A 19,666-nucleotide genomic window follows, 5' to 3' on the forward strand; every position below is an offset into this window, starting at 1 on the left:
CACAAGTCTTCCCGCGGTTGCCGGGAGCTCCAATCGATTGTCCACAGGCTGCTCCGTGTTAATTACAGGTTGCGAAATGGGGGACCGCGCCGGGGGCCCCGCTGTCATGGCCAGTGCCAACAGAGGCAAAGACGTCTGCGAAAGCGGGTGCGTTCCGCGAAGCTCACCCAAGTCCCGATCCCAAACTCCGGATCCCATTATCAAGGCTAATTTTAGAACCATAAAACCCACTTCCGATGGTGGTAGCAAACACTTACGGTAAAAGGAAAGTGTTTTCCAGACTATTAAGATGTACATGGAGGTCGGGCCAAGCTCTTTCCTGATTATCACTGTCAGAGTTGATTTGGACAAGGAGGGTACGCACGTACCTCCAGAAGATACCTTCCAGTCTAGACCACACAATCCGAGATAGTGAAAATAATACTTCCGTACCACATGCCAGTATGGGCAACACTTTCATCCTGTATAAATCCAACACTCGAGCTAGTGAGAATTTACAGTGCTGAAATCTGATCCGTCTCGCCTGTGTTGCAAGATTTTTCATTTTACTCTTTAGGTTTTGTTCTCTGTAGGAGTCTTTACTGCTGTCATTTATGGACATTCCCAGATAAGTCATTGGTGATACCTCCACTAGCCTCACTCCTTCCAATAACCAGCCCCTGGATGTCGACCTCTGCCCAACTTTCGACAAAAGGTTAAAATTCTGGATTTTGCTGCATTTATCTGGAGGCTATTTGCTGATACATAGGTGACCAAGGCATCCAGCTGTGGCTGCAGAACGATCTGGGTTCTGGTCCAGAAGCACCAGATCATCTTCATACAGAAGCCTATTAACTGTATTCCAGCTAAACGTGGCGGAAAGCATCTGATCTTTTTAAATGCTGTTTCTATATGAGAAATATACAGGCTAAATGTTGCTGGTGCCAGGCAACATCCCTATTTGAGGCTGTTTTAATTGGTGCAGTTCGATTTCCCGAGTTGTACAATCTGACTCTAAAACTGGTGTCAGAATGAAGAGCCCTGATGGCTTCCCTTCAGTCCTGCAGGTATCTCCAGGCTTTTCATTTTGACCATAGTATATGTCGATCCATAGTTTTGAAGGCTTATGACAGATCTATTGAAGCCAGGTAGATATTATTATTCTTTGACTTTGCTCTGTTCTTTAAGAGATTAATAAGGAAGAGGTTTAAGGTTGTGTCTATCCCCTTTACAAAACCAGCCCGCCAATGATCATAGTGTCTTGTTTCCATGCACCACTTATTCATGTTCTTAAGAAGTAGTGCTGCGAACATCTTTCCAATAACGTTAAGAAGGGCGATCGGCCTATAATTGACTGGAACTAATCTATCACCCTTCTTAAAAATGGGCACTACGATTGCTCTTGTCCATGAGGCAGGTATTTTTTTGTGGTTTTGATAGCGTCAAACAGGTCCTTCATGAAAACTGCCCCCTTTTCCGGGTTACTCTTTAGGATTACTTTTGTAAGGCCGTCCGGCCCAGCTGCACTTGAATTGCTAGATGACATTACCAATTCAAGAATGTCCTCTTTTTCCATCTCGAAGGACCATTCAGAGAGTTCCTCAGCCTCGTCCCCCTCCTCTTCTGGGCTTTCGGTTGCGAATAAGGAGCTGTAGTAGGTTATCCATTCACTTGCAGGTACTGGGTTAGACATCAATGACTGTTGAGGGGCATCCATTGCATTAAAGATTCTCCACATTTCACCTGTGGTTTTTGTTGCAACTATCGTTAACATATGTTTTGCGTCCTGCTGGTGCAAATTAAATTTATGTTGCTTTAACCAGTTTTTATAATATTGTTTCCCTACTTTAAGGACATCCAAAGTAGCTGTCATGCATGCTGGACGTGGTTCTACCTCTTACGCTCATAGAACAGCTAGACCGTTCTATTCCAAATGGCGGTTGTTCGATACATTGCCCGATTCAATTATTCGCGTGTAATTCCACACGCGCACACTATTTTCCTCGCGGCGGTTCCGAACCGCGTGTACTTTGTTTATTCCACAAAAGGGCGTTATTTCCAACTCCTGGCACCTGTGATATTAACAGGTGGATTTATTCATTTCTATACTTTTCTCTACGTGGGAAGGAAGCTTTTCAATGACTGTTGGAAGGTGATAGTGCACAGTACTTTGGACGCTATCCTGTGGTGCACCAACCCGGTATCTAGCGTGAGCCTCGTGCCATTCGGGTTAAGTCTCCCTTACTAATCTTCCCTTCCTTGTCGTTTGTTCTAATTCTGGATTTTCTCAAGAGACTTCTGCTGGATTCTTCTACCCTAGTCATAAGGTCAGTGTGTGAATTAATGCCAAATACTGTTCTATCATAGAGAGTCGATTTGGGGCAGTTTCTTATGATACTTAATTTTGTTCTAGGCTCACTTCCTATACTTTACCCACGCCCTTTCCAGTGATCCATCTCTCTGCCTGTTTCATCAGTCAGAGAGTTGTATCATTTGGAAGGTCTAAACTTGACTTCACAACTATCAATCGTGTGAACAGGGATCCGGAAGGCCCTACCACCTGTATCCTTTTGAGTTCCGTATCCTTTTCAGTCAATACTTTGGTGCTTTATGACAGAATCAGAAGCCATGGAGGGTACGGATCCTTTAACTGTTTTGACTCAGTTGATCGGCGATTTGAGAAATGAAATGGTTACGGCACAGGACATGTTACGGCACCGTATGGACGTTATGCAAGACGCCATGCACGCTAGTCCTCAGGGAGCACAGATTCCAATGGCCACTGCATCTGGATCTGGGACTACGACACCCCCACAGGAAACTATTAATATGGTTATGCCCACTCAGTTTTCCTTGGCTCCTCCGGAACGGTTCACAGGTGACCCCAACCCCTATAGAACCTTCGTTAATCAGTGCCGACTCCATTTTCTTTGCCGTCCTACATCATTTCTTGACCTAACCACAAAAGCAGCATTTGTGCTTTCCCATTTAGGGGGTACAGCTGCTGTTTGGGCTAACCCTTTGTTGGAATCAAATAGCCCTTTGTTATACGACTGTGATGATCTTTTGGCTGCTATGAGTAAAGTCTTTGACATGTGGTATGCTACTCAAGCCATGGATCTGGAGTTACTTAATCTACAACAAGGCAGTCAACCTCCTTTGCCTTACATTGCCCGATTCAATCAACTAACAGCCGAAACTCAATGGCCTGAAGGCAAGAAAACGGCTGTTTTCTACAAGGTTCTTTCAGAAGAACTGAAAGATGCCTTATCCACGGTCCCGGTGGTTCCTACGGGATTCACAGAGTTGCTCGATTTGGTTCTACAAATCGATGTCCGAAGAAATGCTCGGAAAGGAGAGAAAAAAACATTCTTACAAGCATCGGTTCATTCGGAGGTACCGGCAGTTCCCTCGAACAACCCTGAACCAATGCAGATTGGCGCTGTGAGAGGCCGGTTGTCCAATGCAGAAAGAGAGAACCGAAGAAAGAATAATTTATGTATGTATTGCGGTTCATCCAAGCATTTATTAGCGACATGTCCTAAGAAACCAGTCAAGCATTCGGGAAACGCCAAAACTCGACAGTAGCAGGAGTCCCTGTGTCGGGTGTTTCATCGGACTCCAGTACCATTCCTAATCACGCACCTATAGCTGTCGAGGTGACGTTACTGTGTGATGACCAAGAATTGGTTTCCAAGGCCATGGTTGATTCCGGAGCCACTAACAATTACATAGACAACACATATGCCAAGAATTGTTCCATACCCCTTGTAAACAAAAACAAACCTGAAACGGTTAATACCGTGGACGGATCTGTTTTGACTTCTGGTATGGTAACCCAGGAGACGGTACCTATGCAGATGACATTATCGAATAGTCATTTGGAAGAAATCGTCTTCGATGTCATAGCTGCTCCGCAGTACAAAATAATACTTGGTCTTGCCTGGTTGACCCTTCATAATCCCGCCATTGACTGGGTTTCGGGATTGCTCCAGTATCCTTCAATTTATTGCAATGAACATTGCTTTACCAGTCAGGAGGTGTCAAACAATTCACATATATTGGCCTCTATGGGGGGAGCTTCCACTATTAGTGTGGTATATCAAAGCAATACAACTATACCATGCAAATGCACTGAGTACGCTGATGTTTTTGATAAAGGCCAGGCAGAACAACTGCCTCCACATCGACAGTATGACTGTCCGATTGAACTGATTCCTGGAGCTAAAATTCCTACAGGTCGTGTATATTCATTGACTCCAAAAGAAGACGTTGTGTTGAAAGAGTACATCGATAAAGCTCTAGCGATGGGATTCATACGGCCATTGCAATCATCTGCTGCATCTCCTCTATTCTTTGTTCCGAAGAAAGAGGGAGATCTAAGGCCTTGCATTGCTTACAGGGCACTTAACGACATCACCATAAAAAATCAGTATCCTTTACCGCTGATAAACGTTCTATTGGATCAATTAGGTACTTCACTAAATTGGACTTGCGAGGAGCATACAATTTAGTACGCATTCGTGAGGGCGATGAATGGAAGACCGCTTTCAAGACGCGGTATGGTCTTTACGAATATTTGGTGATGCCTTTTGGTCTGTGCAACGCTCCCGCTACTTTTCAGTTCTTCATGAACGATATTTTCAGGGATATAATGGACCAATTCGTGGTGATTTATTTGGATGATATTCTGATTTATTCATCGTCTTTTTCAGAACACGTCAAACACGTTTCTACAGTCTTACAATGACTCAGGGAGAACCTTCTTTTTGTGAAAGCCGAGAAATGTGTCTTTCATTCACAGGAAGTGGAATTCCTGGGTTACGACATTACCAATCTAGGTGCTCGAATGAGTCGTTCCAAAGTGAAGGCCATATTGAATTGGCCTATTCCGCACAATGTCAAGTCATTACAGTCTTTCCTAGGCTTTGCAAATTTTTATCGCAGGTTTATTCGTTCCTTCTCCAAAACAGTGGCTCCTTTGACGGCTTTAACTAGTTCCAAAGTTCCTTTCTGTTGGAACCAGAATGCCCAAGCATCTTTCGAGACGTTAAAGGAAGCATTTACCACTGCACCCGTGCTTCAACATCCAGATCCCGATCGCCAGTTTATCGTTGAAGCGGATGCATCCAGTGTCGCTACTGGAGCGGTGCTCTCACAAGTTTGCACAGAAACCAAGGAGGAACACCCAGTGGCTTTCTTCTCTCGCAAACTTACCCCATATGAACGAAATTACATCGTCACTGAGCGGGAATTACTGGCAATCAAGGATGCTTTCCGAGAACGGCGACATCATCTTCTTGGGGCCAAACATCAGGTGTTGGTGTACTCTGACCATAGAAATCTTCAAGCATTCAAATCTATGAAATGTCTTACGGCTCGACAAGCCAGATGGCATGTCTTTTTTGCTCAATACGATTTCCAGGTCACATATCGTCCTGCCAGACAACACGTTAAGTCAGACGCCTTGTCTCGCATTGGTGAGGAGGCGAAGGAAGAATCACTGGTGCACAATCAGTTGTTGGCAGATCATGTGATATGTAGTTCTGTTCAACCATCCTTAAAAAACGAAGTACAGGAGTGGGTGAAAAATCATCCACAAGTGATCCAGTATATGAATCTGGACGTACATAACGGTTTACCTTTCACACAAGGAGTGCTCTACTTACCAACATTTTCGACGCAGAATAAGGCCCTCAAGTGGAATCATGATTCCTTGATCGCAGCCCATCCTGGACAGAAGAAAACACTAGAGCTGCTTAAAAGATGGTGTTGGTGGCCATCCATGACAAAAGATGTCATAAATCATGTATCAACATGTTCTGTATGCATCCAATGCAAAAACACTCCTGGTAAACCAGTGGTCTTACTCCAGTCCCTACCTGTCCCTAACAAACCATGGGACATGATATCTATGGACTTTGTGGTAGAACTCCCAAAAAACCATGAATACGATACCATATGGGTTGTGGTGGACTACTTCACTAAATTGGCTCTTTTTATTCCCTGTATTGGTTTACCAACAGCTGCTGTTCTGGCTGACCTATTCATTCGACATATATTCCGTTTCTTTGGTCTACCATCAGTAGTCATTACGGACAGGGGCTCACAATTTGCGTCACGCTTTTGGAGAGCACTAACTTCAGCATTACTGATTGATGACAGAATGTCCAGTGCTTATCACCCTCAAACTGATGGACAGACCGAAAGAGTCAATAGCACTATGGAACAATATCTGCAGTGTTTGTGTCTGCAGTTTCAATCAGATTGGCTCAAGGTCCTGCTGGCAGCAGAATTCGCCTACAACAACTCCTATCATAGTGCCATAGGCACTTCACCTTTCTATGCTCTTTACGGACAACACCCCCGATCCATACCTTTGGATTCCAGTTTGTCTTTGGATACTCCTGCCGCAGGTCATACCTTTCGTGATCTTAAGAATCTACAGAGGAAAGTGAAGCAGCAATTGGAGCAAGCTAAAAGACGCGACAAGTTCTATGCCGATGCTCATACAGTACCTGCACCTGTCTACAAGGCTGGTATGAAAGTATGGTTGTCCACTAAGAACTTGAGGATACCAGGCAAAAAGAAATTGTTTCCTAAATACATTGGTCCGTATGCAGTACTCCAAGTAATTAATCCGGCTGCTTTCCGCCTGGCTTTGCCACAACGATGGCGAGTGCATCCTGTATTCCACGTGTCACTCATTAAGCCGTGTTCTGAAGCTACCAGATTGCCTGTACGGCCTGTTGCTATTTCTGTGAGGGGTTCAGATGAATACGAGGTACAGGACATACTGGATATGAGGCTACGTTCTGGTAGGCCGTATTATCTGGTGGATTGGAAGGGCTACGGTCCCGAAGATAGGTCCTGGGAACCTCTTTCCAATATACATGTTCCTGCTTTATTGAAGCGTTTTCACTCGAAAAGGGGAGAGGTTGCCAATTTGGGGGATGGCACTGTCATGCATGCTGGACGTGGTTCTACCTATTACGCTCATAGAACAGCTAGACCGTTCTATTCCAAATGGCGGTTGTTCGATGCATTGCCGGGAAAACGACGTCTGCACTTTTCACGTCGCTAAATTCACGTGAATTCTGCTTCGTCACGTGAACTACGGCATTACGTATATAAGTAGTGTGGAAGCTTCACTCTCTGCTTCTGATCAAATCATTTGGCGTTGTGTAGCTGAACCTCCGATCTGCGTCCTCGCAATTTTCCTCAGCTGCTTCTTGGGCCTTCTATAGCGTGTTTTCCGCCACACGCTGATTCCTGGAGCTGTTTGGTAGCGTGTAAATCCACAAGCGCACGCTGTCTTCAAACACAGCTGACCTGGGCTGCGTGAATCCTGTTCGCGTGTAATTCCACACACGCACGTTGTCTTCAAACGCGGCTGACCTGGGCTGCGTGAATCCTGTTCGCGTGTAATTCCACACGCGCACGTTGTCTTCAAACGCTGCTGTCCTGGGCTGCGTGTATCCTGTTAGCGTGCAAATCCACAAGCGCACGTTGTCTTCAAGCACGGCTGACCTGGGCTGCGTGAATCCTGTTCACGTGTAATTCCACAGGCACACGTTGTCTTCAAGCGGCTGGCCTGGGCTGCGTGAATCCTGTTCGCGTGTAATTCCACACGCGCACGCTGTCTTCAAGCGCGGTTGTTCAGGACTGCGTGTATCCTGTTCGCGTGCAAATCCACAAGCGCATGCTGTCTTCAAGCGCGGCTGGCCTGGGCTGCATGAATCCTGTTCGCGTGTAATTCCACACGCACACGTTGTCTTCAAGCGCGGCTGGCCTGGGCTGCGTGACTCCTGTTCACGTGCAATTCCACAAGCGCACGCTGTCTTCAAGCGCGGCTGGCCTGGACTGTTCAAGCCTGCTTCCAAGACTTCGTGAATCCTATTTGCGTGTAATTCCACACGCGCACACTATTTTCCTCGCGGCGGTTCCGAACCACGTGTACTTTGTTTATTCCACAAAAGGGCGTTATTTCCAACTCCTGGCACCTGTGATATTAACAGGTGGATTTATTCATTTCTATACTTTTCTCTACGTGGGAAAGAAGCTTTTCAAGGACTGTTGGAAGGTGATAGTGCACGGTACTTTGGACGCTATCCTGTGGTGCACCAACCCGGTATCTAGCGTGAGCCTTGTGCCATTCGGGATAAGTCTCCCTTACTAATCTTCCCTTCTTTGTCGTTTGTTCTATTTCTGGATTTCCTCAAGAGACTTCTGCTGGATTCTTCTACCCTAGTCATAAGGTCAGTGTGTGAATTAATGCCAAATACTGTTCTATCATAGAGAGTCGATTTGGGGCAGTTTCTTATGATACTTTATTTTGTTCTAGGCTGACTTCCTATACTTTACCCATGCCCTTTCCAGTGATCCATCTCTCTGCCTGTTTCATCAGTCAGAGAGTTGTATCATTTGGAAGGGCTAAACTTGACTTCACAACTATCAATCGTGTGAACAGGGATCCGGAAGACCCTACCACCTGTATCCTTTTGAGTACCGTATCCTTTTCAGTCAATACTTTGGTGCTTTATGACAGTAGCTGCTGTTGCTAGCTTCCTATGTTCTCATTTTAGACCGTTTAGCCATTTTATCCTGTTTGATACTTCCATATCAAATTTATGGCGATTTGAGAATGTTCTTTTTTCCGTATATACAGTCAAAACCGATAATCCGATAATCCAAGTATGCTTGCGCGGAGGAGTCTCCGAGTGTTGCAGTTAAGGCAGAGATGTTTTTAGATGTTATTCTTAACGTATTCCTTCCCGGATTTATGCCTATGATTTCTTTTGGAGGCGCTAGAGGAATTTGAGTCCAATCCATAGTTGACAACTTCAAGATGTTGTGGTCTCTGGATCTGGTTGGTATTACCTCCAGGGTCCTCAGTTCCTCTAGCACTTTCCCAGAGGCAAAAATATAATCCAAGATCTGCTTCTCGTTGTACTTTTGCCAAGTAGGGCTCAGTAGAATGTCCCCCTTTATAGACCTGTTGTTTAATTTGATGGTTCTCAGGCCAAGTTCACTCTCCATAGTAGGCCTCTCAGTACTGGTTCTGTCGAGTTTGGTGCTGGATTTTCTTTATCAGTGCCAGGTTGTTGTTGAAGCAGTGGATATTAAGGTCCCCACAGATAATAATGTCCAGATCTAGCCACAACACCATGGCATCGTCTATCTCATCCATAACCGTGTTAACAAAATTCTTCGCCATCTTGGAGTTAGCATTCCAATACAGATTGCATATCAGCAATTGTCCTCCTGCATCAACCTGCAAGCTGAGCATTTTAAGTAATACAATCTGTATTAGTGGCGTAACATTTCTCACAGAGCTGACCTCCAGGCCACTAGTGTTCTTTACAGCTATGAGGAGTCCTGCCATTGGGCGTCCCAATAGACCTTTAACTGCCGGGTTTATATGTATAATAAACCCTTCAAGAATCGGAACCTCCCTTATCCAGGTCTCCTGGAGGCATATAACATCAAAATGGTCAAACGCAAGATCACCTTTGCCAAATAGGTGCATGAACCCTCTGGTGTTCCAGCATCCAAATACAATTCCTTGAGGCTCTTCGTCTTTCCTAGGCTTTAGACGTTATGAGCGTGACGCCGAGGTGCCCGCTAGCCAGCCCCATCCTTCTTCCTCTTGTTCGATCAGTCGTCTTGCATTAGTGTCCCTCTTACCCCATGTTGAACTGTTGTTTTCCACCACGATTCGTAGATTTGCTGATCTGTTTGCTGTGGATTTTGAACTGATTTTGTAGCGGCACCCTTCTGGTTCCTTTCATTATCCTGGTAGTTATTGGATCTACTGATATTGGGTGCTAGAGTGCTTTTTTCCCCTTTTTTGTAGGTTATTTTAGTTCCACCTCATGTGAGTCCAATTCCTTTAATAGGAAGCCCATAGTGGATAATTTCTGCACTGTCCTCAACAAGAGGTGCTTAATCTCAGCTGAGGAGGAGTAGATCACCACTTTGTCTTGCATCGACTCATCCGGAAAATCTATGAGATGCAGGTCATTGGAGTGAATTGTGCTCAGAGTTGAAGGCTGTGAAGGAGTCGTAAAACATTTGCTTGGTTGTAATGTAATGTAATGGGTTATTTATAATGCGCTTATTACCCTGAGGATTCTAAGCGCGTACCCAGGGATCGAACCTGTGTTGCTCCGCCTCGTCTTGCTTCCAAAACGAGCACATTGCCCCTGAGCTATTCTCCAGAGATAGTTTGAGGATAAGGTCATTGTTAATGCGTAATATCCTCTCCAGATGCATTCTAGATGTATCTTCTCCTTTCTGAGTATTACGTGTATTAACTGATTCACTCCATGCGACCCCTTTAAAGACCCCCGATGATTGCTTTTCTTATTCAGGAGGTCTGGTCTCGCAAAGTCATTTCATTTTAGTTCCAGGGTCCTAAAAACGACCCTCGAGTTTCTGGAAGAAGTCCCCTGTTGATCTTCCGAATAAGGCTTCCTGGTCTGGATTGGGAATCAACCTCTCGCCCTTTCTCCCCATCTCAGATCACTATCTACTGATGTTTTAGACATGTCATTTGCTTCAGACCTGTTCTCCCATCCGGCTTCCTCCTCCTCTACTTCAAATCCTTCTTCATACTGTTGTGTTGGGGTTGTCGCTGTCACTGTCGTCCGCGTCCATGTCTTCTTCTCTGTATTCAGATTCTATGTCCGAAGATTCTTCTGCCATGTTCACGGTGGTGTTCGCAGGTTCTTGCTCACCTTCAAGAGTTCTGAAGAACGATGAATTTCGTGTGATGGTTCCTAGTGAACTTTTAGCCGTTATCATGGATCCATGTATGTGGGTCATGTTCATTGGCTCGGGCTTGAACGCTGGGGTGTCCTTGGCGTTTTGGCTTTGTCTAGCCAGTACTTCGTCTCCTACTTGTATGAGGCTTGGTCTCGCCTGTCTTCAGTGGTCTGCGTAGTCCTTCATTTTTGTTTTGCTTGCCCTGTCTTTTGCCTGTGCACTGTCAATGTAGGTAGTGGGAAGGACAGCGTATGGATTTTGTGGCAACGTGGTTCGTATTATTCAGCCAAACATTAAGGCTGATGGGCATTCCCCCATTGAGCTCTGGGTGTGTTTCTATATTCTCGCAACAGCGTGCAGATGGCTTGCATGAACGATCCATTAGTAATGGAGCAGATTTGAAGGTCATGTTTTAAGTTGCTCATGAATTTTTCTGCCATGTTGGAAGCCCAAGTGTTCTGCGAACATGGCGAAATCATGTCCGCTGAAGGGTGGTCCATTGTCCGATTTTACTTTACTTTACTTTCTTAGATTTATATTGCACAGCCATTGACCCTTGGGCTTAAGGGTGCAAGAAGACAGAAACAACAAGTAGCAGATAGGCATAAGTGATATGTGGGGAGATAAGGGTCATACCTGCAACTAGCTAAGCAAACAAGTGGGTCTTGAGTTTCCCTTTGAAAATATCAAGGGACTCAATGTCGCTTATTTCTAGGGGAAGGCCAATCGATGGGATTCCATAGTCCGCGAAGGTTTTATCAAGTGCTGGTATCACTGCCTGAGCACTTGTGGAGTGGATGAGGTGCACCTCAGGGAATCGAGACATATCATCGACAATCACTAGCACGTATTTGCCATTTGCCAGGGGTCCAAATATGTCAATGGCCACTTTGTCCCAAACTTGTAGGGGCATTGTTGACGTTTTGAGTGGCTCTGAGAAAGTGCATGAAGCAACAGCCTGGCATGCGAGGCATTTGCCTAAGAATGATTATACTTTCTCATCCATGCGGGGAAACCACACTTTGGTTCTGAGTTGTCTCTTGGACGACACCACCCACCGGTGTCCCGAGTGAGCGATGGCTAGTACTTGTTCCTGTAGACTGGATGGGATGACAAGTCTGTTTTCCTTTAATAGGAGACATCAGGCGATGTTGATAGTGTGTGCTTGATGCGTTTGAATGTGTGAAAATGTTTCTCTTCATTCGATGATAATTTTTGTTCCCGACAGTGACTCCTTTGCCATTGACCGGACTTGAACTGTCTGGAGTAAAAGGTCGTTCTGTGTTGCTTCTCTGAGTTGAGCTGCTGTGATAGACTTGGGGAGCGCATTTCCTACTAAGTAGTTGATGTATTGATTTGCTTTGATTGACTGACATTCGTCGTGAGCTGGAAGTGGGTACCTGTATAGAAAATCAGCTGGGTCGTTGTCCTTGCCCGGGTGATGGATGATTTTGAATGAATATTCCTGTAGCCTCAGTCCCCATCTGGCGATGCGTGGTGACATTTTGGCTGTGGGTTTGCCGTAGATGGTGGTGAGGGTCTGATGGTCAGTAATGATAGTGAATGGGTGCCCATATAGAAATAGGTGGTAATGTTTGCATGCCCATACGATTTGCTAAACTTTCCTTCTCTGGTTGTGAATATGCACATTCAGTTGTTCAAAGACTGTGACTCGCATATGCCACTATGCGTCTCGGGGAGTTCGGTAGTGCTTCTGGCTTTGACTATGCCAGTATTGCTCCTAGCCCCACTGGGCTGGTGTCTACCGTCAGCTCGGTGTCATATTCTGGATGGTAATAGGCCATGCATGAGGGTGACGCGATGCGCTGTTTGGTCTCCTGGAAAGCTTCTTTGCACTCATTTGACCAGTGAAATTCCTGATGCTTCCCCGTGAGTGTTCTGAGGGGTGTGCTTACTGATGCAAAGTCTTGAATGTAGCGCGTACAGTAACTTGCCGTTCCCAAGAACGAATGCACTGCTGATGTTGAGGTGGGAGTAGGGGCTTCCACTAGTGCTTGTACTTTCTCTGGGTCCGGTTGCAGACCGTTGTTCGAGAATATGTCCAAAGAATTTCAGGGTTGATTTGCTGATTTTGCACTTGTCAGGGTTGAGTGTCAGGTGTGCATTTTCCAGTGCCATTCACACTCTTCTGAGGGTGTCATTGTGCATTTCCTGAGCAATGCCAAAGATTAAAATGTCATCAATGTAATTTAGGCAATTTGGAATGTGCTTAATTACCTGGTGATCTCATTTAGCAAGATTTCAGCCGTTGATGACACTCTGAAGCTAAGCCTTTTGTATCTGAATCGGCCTAGATCGGTTGAGAATGTGGGGATATATCTTGACGATGGGTGCAGTTCAAGCTGATGGTAGCCTTTGTTTAGCTCCAGTTTAGGGAACACTTTTGCACCGTGGAGTAAGTGCATCATGTCTGTCAATCAGGGGGCAAGATGACGCTCTCTTTCGATGGCTACGTTTGGGGCCCTCAGGTCTACGTAGATGCGTATGCTGGTTTTGTTCTCCTTTTTGGGCACGGGTACGATTGGCGATACCCACGGCATGGGTCCTGACGGCGGTTAAAAAATGTCTTGTTGTAGCAAAGATTGTATTTCATCGTCTACTTGTCTCTGGATGTTGAGGGGAATGTCCCTGTAGTGTTGAGCTGTCGGTGGAATGTGAGGGTTTATGTGTAATTTGATCTGTTTGTCTTTTAACTTGCCCAGTCCTTTGAAGAGTTCCGGGAAAAAATGTTTGTATCATGTCCTTTGGGCCGGTGGTATATGCGGACATGATTTGGTACATGATGTGAATGAGGCCAATTGGATGGCTGACTTGAAGCTGAGTATGCTGCCCCCTGGAACTTCTCCTTTTATGTTTGTTTGTTTGTTTTATTACTTGTATTGCGTTCCAGACCTGTAGGTATAAGGGCGCATTGCATATGAGAACTTACAGCTTAGTTACACATAGTATATTCACGTTTACATAATACAATGAATTATACAAAAACAGCTTAGTTACACAAGTATATTCATATTTACATAATACAGTTAATTATGCAAACAAAGAGTCTATATACATCAGAACGTATATCTGGCATTGATAGGGAAGTCATCTATCAGTATCCTAGAGCAGGCAGGTGGTCAGGCACACATGTGTGCGCTAGATAAGGGTGGTCCGGGTTAAACCAGAGGTGGTTTGGATCAAGGCTTTACTAATAGAAGGTTTTACTTGTTGGAATCTTTAAGCCATCTGATGAGATTCTGACGGAATTTTATGTAGGATTGTTCCTCTCATATAGGAGAAGGTAGGGAGTTCCATAGTTGGGCCGCCTTGACCATGAAGCTGCGGCCCCCCACTCTGGAGAGTTTAAATCTAGGGACTAATAGGCAGTTAGTGCTAGATAGTCTGGTAAGTCTTGTTGGGGTTTTCCTGGTAATTTTCTCAGTCAGCTAACAAGGAGCAGCGTTGTTCAAACATTTATGAACAAGTGAGGCGGCTTTCAATCGTATTTTGTCATGTGTGTCAGCCAGTTGTTTATTCTTCTGGTTTTGGAGATGTGTCCTCTCCTGGAAATTCCAAGGGCAGCGCTAAGAGCATTGTTCTGCAGGGATTGTATTTTTTTAGTGATCTCTGTGTTAGCACCGATATACCGAGAGTTACAGTAATCCAACTTCGACAGAACAAGTGCTCTGGCCAGGGTGAGGCAGCTGTTATTGGACAAGAAGGGTATGCCTGCTCTAATCAATTTGCAAGTATATGCAGTGGCAGATGCCATTACATTACATTAATTTGCTTCTTGAAGGAAAGGGTGGAGTGCAGGTAAAAACCCAATGTTTTCACCTCACTGGCCACTGTGATGGGGTTGTTATCAATGTTAAAGGTAGAGTATTTGGGTACCAGTTTGTTGAGGGGGTACCCAGGATGATGATCCCCGTCTTATCATCATTCAGGCATAGTCCATGGGTGGCCATCCATGCTTGGATGATGAGATATACCTTGTTCACGAAGGCCACATCCTTTTCGTAATCCCCAGAAAGCGGAATGAGAATCTGGGTATCATCGGCATAATTTAATTTATGACGTAGATATTTACCCTTTGACACTTGTCTTTGTATTGGCAAGTCGCGGCAAACATGCCTTGACAATTGAGCGGTTTGTTCGAACCGTAGGGTAATATTAAGGTGTCAGCTTCTTTTAGTTATTTTTTTGTGTCAAGAGACTTGTAGATGTCATTGTTGATTACATTTACCGTTGCACCGGTGTCAATCAGGAATTCTTGACTATGTCCGTTTAGCTGTAGCAGTAGTGTTGGGCTATGTTCAACGGCTGTGTTGTTGCCAATGGCATGAACGTACCCTCTTTTGCGGTCGCCGCTGGATGATGATGAGTGTGAATAATGTGTTCCCTGTGGTGACTGGTCCAAGTATCTAATTCTTTGTCTTGATTTCCTTCGTTGAGAGTCACGTCTACTCTTACGGCGGTTGGAACTGTCTCTCCTTTCCTCTCGTCATCTGGCAGGGTGTGGCTGTTCTCGTGATAAGCTGTGGGAGCGGCACCTGCTGGTGCTGTAGAGGTGTCGCCTGCTAGGACGTGGGCTTTCCCGCCTAGAGTTGTGGCCATCTTGTCTCCATAACTCATTGCTTGGTTCAGTCGATTGGAAGAATTTGATGTTCCTGCAGACGGACTGGAAGTGTTTTTCAGCACCACATTTGTCGCAGTGGTGTCCTATTGCAGGGCACGGGCCAATGTGAGGAAATTTAAATCCACACCTGTAGCATTTCTTTTGTTCCGCTGTATCCGCATGGGTGCGAATGGGACATACCATAGCTGTTGTGACAGACTGCGTGATTTTGATCTTTCCAAGTGATTCTGTCTGCAATGCTAGCGATGAATCGGCTCTTGCCAGCTGAAGTATTTCATTAAGTGTTCTGCTTTTCTGGAGAAGTTTTTTGCGGAAATCTGGTGATCCGCAGCCGGTGATGGCTTGCAATTTGGGTGCCTCCTCTGTGGATTATCGATCAAAGTCACAATATTTGGCCCTCTTCCGTAGCCTCATTACAAAATTGTACATGTTTTCACCATTTTCCTGCATGGTTGTGTGGAAAATGTGTCTTTCGTAGTCAATGTTTCTCAATGGCGCAAAATAAGTGTTTAATAAGTCAATTATACCTTGAAATGTGTCAGTACTGGCTTCTGGCATTTCAAATACAATATTGCCTACTACTGGACCCAGCAAGTGTAATAAAATACCTCGTAGTGAGCGTTCCTCCCTCACACCAGATGCATCGATGTAGATGTTCAGTTCTTAGAGCCATCTGGCCCACCTGGGTGCCCAACTGCTGGTGTCCGACATGTCAAAATGTTGCATGGCTTGAAGTTGCAGGGATTCCGTGCCACCGTCTTCCCTGAGCGTTGCATGGCGTAGAGTGGAGCTGAACTGCGGGCTGTGTAGACCGCTGTCCGCATTGCTTTCAGACATTGTATGGCTGTAGTGTCCTGAAGTGTGACCACTCAGTAATTCAAAGGCGTGATGGCTGCTGTGCTGAGCAGATTAGTTGGTCTAATGAACCAAAACAAAGTTGCTGTCAAATGTGGGTGCTGAGCAGTGAGCGTTGTGGGTGGATTGGCACGTGTCAGTTGATGTGCCTCTGCTCTGTGCCCTCGGCACATGTTGTACCCGGTGAGCGTATTATGAGAAATTTCGCGGTAACAGGATTAGAATGTCCTCTCTGGCGGTGCCTTTGAAATGGATGAATTAGTATCTCACTGTAGAGGTGCGCAGCAAGCAATGTGAAGCTTGCATGGAAGTTCGCTTTGAGGCGGAGTCGGATTCACACGCCTCGGGAGTTGCAGCGTCTTCAACGGACACCGTCTGACTGGAATCAAAAGCTGCGGTGGGTTGGGCGATGGCACAGCATCAACAGGTTCTCGTCGCCATTGTTGTGGGTAATGTAGAAGACACGCAGCATGCATGCATTTCAATTGCAGTAAGTAATAGTTAGGCAATAAATCGCAGAGCCAGGAGTGAAGCGTCCAACTCTTTAATGATCCTAATGTTAACTGCCTCTCGGGCGGTAGCCCCGCCCCTTCCTTCACACGTGGGTTGCAGCCCACTGAATTGTGAGTAACAGAAAGGAGACTTGGCTCCTTTACACAAACACCAAACAACAACAGAAAGAGGATGTGACACCCGCGTTAAGGTAATGTGTTCGCCAATAGCTTTATCATTAGCATTTGAAACGCTCAATGACTTTTTTGGTGCCCCCAGTATTAGCCTCTGAGCCAAGTTTTTCTGATTCATCGTAGGGTTGTTTGGCCTTAGATTCCTGACCGACGTGTTTATCCGCTGTCCTTGTCTAGTCACAATTGTTTTTTTTGTCTTCAATTTATTCCTTATTATAGCAGATTTTAAAGCTTCTCTTTTGCTTTATGGTGACCCTTCCAGGTCCCTGATGTATTTAACACCTTCGGGTATTTTTTAGAAGATCTCAAAAGTCTTGTCTGATTTTGTTTGCGTAGCCTTCTTTCGTTTACTCAAAGCAACCCTCGTCACTGAGCATGGTCCCTGTTGTTCTCTTGGACCCAGATGTAGAGTTCCTTCACCCGCTTCATCATTCATTGTTAAAGAGTTTTGTTGGTTATTCAACTTTGCAGCGATACTGTCAGAGCTCTTCCATGCGTTTTCATTTAAAATAGCTGGGCAGTCCTTAATCTCAGAGAGGTCGCTGACTTCTGTCGGGAAAGAGCCGGTATCTCCTATTGGCCTGTCCGACATAGTCGATGTCTGTTTGTTCAACATGGCAGAGCTCCTTTTATTTTATTTTTCCGGGATTATAGGGTCAAGTATACTCCGTAAGATATTTGTAATTTGTTGAGTTTGTATCTAGGTTTCCCTGCAAAGCCGTAATAAAACCTTCAACGAAAAGTATCTTAGAATGGAGCATAGCTATTACTGTTGTTTGATCTTTCATGTGCCATCGTTATAGAAAAGGCTGCAATCATCCCTACATCTATTGCAGGTTTGGGCACCGTCTGATCTTCTACTTGCGATGCTGACAGATCTAGTAACAGATCTTCGTCCGATAATGTTTTCTCTGTAGGTAGTGTGAAGATACCCCTATTAGAAGACAGTCTAGGGCTCTATGGCGTTTATTTGGTATTTCAGGACGTCTGGGGGTTCTCTGATTGGGGGCTTTGTGATTATTCATTACTAGATCTCTACCAGTAATCATTTTCTCACGTATTGGTCTTTTACGTGATGTTTCTATGTCATCGGCCCAGGTCTTCAAGGCTACTGATACCGCTGTAGAGTCACCATCTTCCACATGTCTATGTCCATATCCAACCCTCTTCTTTTGCTCCATAGCATAGTTGAGGTGTGTCATCCTTCGCGGGCTGGTTGTTTTGCAGCCGGACCCTGGAAGATCACTGCTTACTGCGCCTTACTGGACAAAGACGCTCTTCGAAGCCAACTGAGTGGGTGAGGGCGCTTTGTCTCTGGCCATGTCTGCCATCCTTCCCGTCTCATCACTGACAGGAGCCGCTGTTCGTGAATAGAAAAGGCGCTGCTTTGCTTACAGGATTACAGGTGTCAAACTCCTAGGTTTCCATGCAGCCTTGCTGGTCGGTTGTTTTTTCACAGATCTTTCTTTCAAAGATTTCCCAAATGTGTGTGCTGTGGTGACTTCCGGACAGGCCACGTCAGTACGAACTGAAAGGTTGTTGCCCGCCATCGTTGTTTCCCCTAGAGCAATTGATTCACAATCCTCCTGAATACACAATCTCAGGGAGATTTAGCTCAATTATTTCTTCCGCCACTCTTGGAACCTTGGATGCCATAGTAAAGGCCTCCATTTTATTATGGGGTAGAGCTTCAGGTGATTTCTCTCTAAAAGGCTCCAAGATATTGCGCAGAGAATTGGTTTTGGCGTCAATTTGCACATTCACGTTTATTGGGCAGCTGGTCCGTGTAGGAGTCACAGCCATACTCAAAACAGTAGATATCAAGTCGGTCCCCTCATCAATGTTGTTTAACGTTGCTCTGCACCGAATTGCCATAGTTCTAAGTTACCCAGACCTTTAAAGATCTTTTATGGGGTTGCGAGGTAGTCCCACCGCCTTTGTGTGGATCAGAGGACTTATGCCCCGCAGTCTCCACACACCAATGCCGGTCGGGGGGTTGGGAAAGTAAAGTAATTACTATCCCAAGGTGCCACAAATCCTTGATGAACTACAGTTGATTACAATGATTAACGTGAGTGGCGTAGTGAACTGTTGATCATTCGTACCCCACAGTGCTGTGTAGATCTAGTTCAAACAAGCAATATTTTTTGCCAACAATGGTTCCAGGCGGTAAGGTTTGTTCAACAAGGAACTCTCGCTGTGCTCGCTTGCATTCTGCGGACTGCAGACTGCTTCCACTTGTCGGACCACTTTGTGGCTTCGCGGTCCCGCAGGGTTTTGTTGTTGAGCAGGGGGGTGGAGCACGTCTCGCTCAACATGGTGTCCCCTCAGGAATTAAAGGCACAGTGCCTTTGCAGCAAAACAAATGCTTTCTAGGTATTTCCCAATGAATAACAAAGGTATCCTTTCTCAAGAGTTCTCCGCCAAGCAAATAGTGGATTGCAGCAGACTGCTTCCACTTGTCAGACCACTAACAATCCCTTTCCTGGTGTACTCGCCTGCCAGGATAAATCTCCTAACACAAGTACTTCGCAGTGTGATTTGTATAACATCAAAAGTATCATACAGACATGGTACGGTAAGAGTCTGATATGTTGATTCCTTTAATCAGCACCTGTGTACAGCAGTTGCACCCTTTCATCTCTCACCAACTGTCTCTCTGTCTCCAAACCAAAACATTTTTCAAAGAACTTGGAAACTTGGTGGTCAAGCAGTCCGGCTCTAACTTAGAATGTTA

Source organism: Ambystoma mexicanum, chromosome 10 (genome assembly GCF_040938575.1).
Source record: "Ambystoma mexicanum isolate Mex_15411 chromosome 10, UKY_AmexF1_1, whole genome shotgun sequence".
In the NCBI taxonomy this organism is placed as follows: Eukaryota; Metazoa; Chordata; class Amphibia; order Caudata; family Ambystomatidae; genus Ambystoma; species Ambystoma mexicanum.